This window comes from Oratosquilla oratoria, chromosome 10 (genome assembly GCF_046742065.1).
Source record: "Oratosquilla oratoria isolate Oo_2021 chromosome 10, ASM4674206v1, whole genome shotgun sequence".
Classification (NCBI taxonomy): Eukaryota; Metazoa; Arthropoda; class Malacostraca; order Stomatopoda; family Squillidae; genus Oratosquilla; species Oratosquilla oratoria.
In genome coordinates this window covers 51,649,036-51,654,035 of record NC_134786.1, presented here as the reverse complement: position 1 = coordinate 51,654,035, position 5,000 = coordinate 51,649,036, and positions in this window count along the sequence as shown.

Sequence of the window (5,000 nt, the reverse complement as noted above, 5' to 3'; positions counted from 1 at the left end):
ATATGTATATGTATATGTATATGTATATATATATATACATATATATATATATATATATATATATATATATATATATATATATATACATGAGTGGTAGGGTGGTGAGATAGCCACCGAGAATCGTTGAATTTTTAATTACTGACGTTTCGTTCTTAACAGAGGTTCTTCAGAGTGTGCATACATGGTAAGAAAATCAACAATTTATACCTCGCATCATTCTGCATTCTTTCTTTAACCCATCCCATCCCTCCCTCTCGTACCCTTCAACTCCCGTAGTACTATCCAGCCGGACGTTTTGGACAGCTTAATAAAACCATCCCGATGGTTACAGCAGGGCTGGGATGTTATGAAAGCTGTCTCGATTATTTTTTCGTTTCTTCTTGTCTAAACTTTGTTGTAATATTTCCACTCCGTCCCAGTTGGGTAAATCTCCATATTTCTCTCATGAGCCACCCAGGCGTTTGATGTTCGGTGGGCTCTCAGGTAACTCTTGTGCTCATATGTCCACTTGTGTAGGCCTCTTCCTGACTCACGGAAGTAGTTCAGGCCACAGCCATCACATGGTATCCTGTAAACCATGCTGTTGCTATTGTGTTTTCTTCTACCCTTACCTCTCACTATTTCGATCTTCGTACTGGATGAATTGGCAATCTTTAGCCCTGCTCTGCGGAGTAAATGTCCCAACTCTTCTGTGTACTTGGAGTTGGGAACCACAATAAAGCCACCTTCTTTAGTCTCCTTTACCTCTTTCTTTTTTCTTTTTCGCTGTTTTAAGTGTTATTTTCTTTAAACTATGGAGTAACCCTTCTGAATATTTAAGTCCTGAGAACACTTTAAAATTGTAGTTGACCTCTCTGTCGATATGTTCCTCACTGCATACCCGGAACGCTCTGAGAAAAAATCCAATTATTACTCCTCTCTTTATCCTTTCACTGTGTGCCGAAAAGTAGTGAATGAGGTCATTTTTATTTGTTGCTTTCCTGTGGACCGAGAAACTCACCGTACCATTGTCCTTTCTCCAAATCACTACATCTAAGAAAGGAAACTTTTGGTCCACCTCGTGCTCCACTGTAAACCGAATATCCCATGTCTACCATAATAGTTGGGGTAGCTTTCATAACATCCCAGCCCTGTTGTTACCATCGGGATGGTTTTATTAAGCTGTCCAAAACGTTGGGCTGGATGGTCCTACGGGAGTTGAAGGGTACGAGAGGGAGGGATGGGGTGGGTTAAGGAAGGAACGCGGAATGATGCGAGGTATAAATTGTTGAGTTTTTTACCATGTATGTACACTCTGAAGAAGCTCTGTCAAGAGCGAAACGTCAGTAATTAAAACTTTAACAATTCTCGGTGTTTATCTCACCAACCTAACACTCGTTGTGTTGTCCATTCTTCAATTTATATATATATATATATATATATATATATATATATATATATATATATGTATGTATATATATATATATAAATACATATATATATACATACATATATATATATATACATATATATATATATATATATATATATATATATATATATATATAAATTTTTTGCAGAAACCACCGGGAAATTGAAAAAACAGATACCGAACGTTTTCGTCTATTTAGACGAAAACGTTCGGTATCTGTTTTTTCATTTTCCCGGTGGTTTCTGCAAAAATAGTTTATCACGTGTGTTTTGTGATTTCTTTGCATATATATACATATATATATACATATATATATATATATATATATATATGTATGTATGCATGAATATAAAACTATCTAACCCAGCGGTCACAACAACAATGTTGGTGAGTCTATGTAATAAAAGAAAGGTAATCTCTTCACCTGTATTTTGTTTATAATCACTTATTTTGGAGGAGGTGCGTTAGAAAAAGAACTATATAGAGGAATAGAGTAGATAAGTTGGGAACCACTGATCTAACCCTTCTGCAAAGTCAAAGAATATTTAATCTCTCAAGGCCTCAACAGATTATTCTCTTTTCTCCTACTTTCTGTCTCTCCTGCTTGGCCTCAATCTAGGGGTTCAAGAGCATCCCATGGGTCTATACAGACTTCTAAATGAATTCATACAACGAAATGTAGAAGTACTTAGGAGATGCCAAGCAATTTCATTTAGTGTTGTGGTTACTTCAAGAAGTTAAAAAGCAAAGGTTCACTAATAATAGATTCAAAATGAAAATGGCTATGAACCTTTGTATTAGATTTATCAATGTATTAGTGATTTGTCTCCATTACTTTATATTACCACCGCATACGTTCAAGTCCATAGTGCATTCACTACAGGGTCGAATAAAATATTTCAAAAATCTACAAACGACATACTCACTTTAACAACTCATTTTGGGTTACTCATCGTTCCAAAGTGGTGACAACCATGACAGAGGCGATTCAGTCCTCGTACATCACAACGGTATCAGGTCGCAGGACAATCATCACACCATTTCTCCGGTTCTTTCCAAACAACCCGATGACCCAAAAACACTCTCCCCCTTCATATTCCATTAACACATGTCTCTCTTGTACGAGACAGAGGCGGTATGGTTACGCTACAAATTCCACCATTTCACCACTTACGGTTCTTTTTTTTTTTTTCCTCTCTTTTCCTTTTCCCCTTTTCTCTCTTTCTCTTTTTCCGCCTTTCCCCCTCATTCTTTCGTCTCCTCCTTTTCTTCTTTTCTCTCTGCTTTGCCTATTCTCTCTCTTCCGTTTTCTTTTTCTTCCATCTCTCTCCTCATTCTTATTCTCTCAATTTCTGTCTATCTGTCTGCTTGTCTGTCAGTCATCCTTCCTGCCTGCCTGCGTGGTTTTGTGTGTGCGTGCGTGTGTGTGTGTGTGTGTGTGTGTGTGTGTGTGTGTGTGTGTGTGTGTGTGTGTGTGTGTGTATGTATGTGTGTGTGTGTGTATGTGTGTGCGTGTGCGTGTGTGAGTGAGTGTGTGTGTGTGTGTGTGTGTGTGTGTGTGTGTGTGTGTGTGTGTGTGTGTGTGTGTGTGTGTGTGTGTGTGTGTGTGTGTGTGTGTGTATCTGTATGTCTGTATGAGATCGTTTCTGCTGAACATTTACTCTATTTACTGAAGACACATTTGGCATATTCAAACACCAACACCATCCGAAAATATACTGATTACATACACAGACGAAAAATTTCACTCACGAGAACAATATATAGAATACATTTCTATTCCTATGCCAGGTGTTCTATGGTATTTCAGATATTTTTTCTCTATATTCAGCACACAAGAACATTTCTTTCTATCTTTTTTCACACCAGCGCTGTCAATAATAGATAGGGTGGAAGGAGATACATAGGATGAACTGTCCTACCTACAACTATCGGAGGGCTTTTAGTGCAGGGGTCAAGGCAACAAAAATAGATTGTAAATTCCGGGTGATCTGGGTATCCGTCACTATATGTAACTTTTCCCCTATCCTCTCGCTCTCTCTTTCTCTATCTCTCCCTCTTTGTCACTCTTTTTTTCTATATATGTTCATGTTTGTTTATGCGTGTATATGTGCATGGGCATGTGTATGTGCGTGTGTATGTGCATGCGTCTGTGTCTGTGTATATGAATATGTGTATGTATATGTATATGTATACGTATATGTATATGTATATGTATATGTATATGTATATGTATATGTATATGTATATGTATATGTATATGTATATGCATATGTATATGTATATGTATATGTATATGTATATGTATATGTATATGTATATGTATATGTATATGTATATATGTATATGTATATGTATATGTATATGTATATGTATATGTATATGTATATGTATATACACATATGAATATGAATATGTGTATGCATGTGTATACAAATATATATTTGCAAAGGTACATTTATGTCCTCATAATAAATACTAAAAACAACCTTTACCATAGAAATATAACCTTTGAGAAGGAGAGGATCTGTATATCATGAGCATTGTCCTGGTTATATTATGTATATAGAAACAACCAACCTTTTGACCTTGTCACCCAATACTGCATCAATCTACGGTTACTAAGCACTTGGTCAGGTGATGCTTAGAGTAATAACGTTCTTTTTATAATGGAATACCCTGTCATGTCTGGAAAATCTGAGTGATGAATTCATGACCACCTGAGTTGGTGTTAAGAAGCCTACGCCAAGAGGCACGTCAGTGCGGCCGAAGCCGTCACCTTTTTCCTATGTGTGTGAACTATCGGCACAGGTAACAGTCACTCCTGGGAATCGGAGAGAAGTGCGGTATTCGAACCCCTACCTAAGTGAGTGCGTGACCATCACGCTTACACCGCCAGCGCATATGACTTGAATAGAATTTATAATAAAATATTACAACAATCATATGCTTAAAATAACGGCTCTACTTATGTATCATGATGACAATATTCTAATCAGTGGTGTAATTTCCTTTCCAAAGATCATTAAAAATACGAGATTTTTTTCTAGACATATTCAAGAGTGTTTTTAGTGTTTTGATAATCTGGTGTTAAAACTGCTACTCGCTAGCCCAACACAGGTTACAAAACATCGTCTATCCTTCGCTGGGTGTAGGTTACATATATTTGTTGAGTGTTTAAAAGCTTATTGGCCAGCCTGTCAGGATATTATTTCAACATATTTCAGTAAACGCTTAGTATATGCTCATTAATGACCTTTATGAAATCATTCTGGAAATCCAAATCAAACGTTCATTAAAAGTACAACAGGGAATAGATGAATGTGTAATATTGTTGCGGCTATTGGTCACATAAGCACTTCAAGATAATCCCCAGATTCACCAGTGTAATGACAGCTACTGATCCAGTTCACACTCGCTCCTACTCTTTTGCCATTGTTCATTGTGACATATATATATGTCTGCAGAATTTAAATAAATTGTATTTCGCTGTACGTCCATTACCACACATGTTGCAAAAATGCATCATGCCATAACATAACTCTCCCATTGTCACACAATGGATTTTTTCTTTTATCAGGTGACTGAC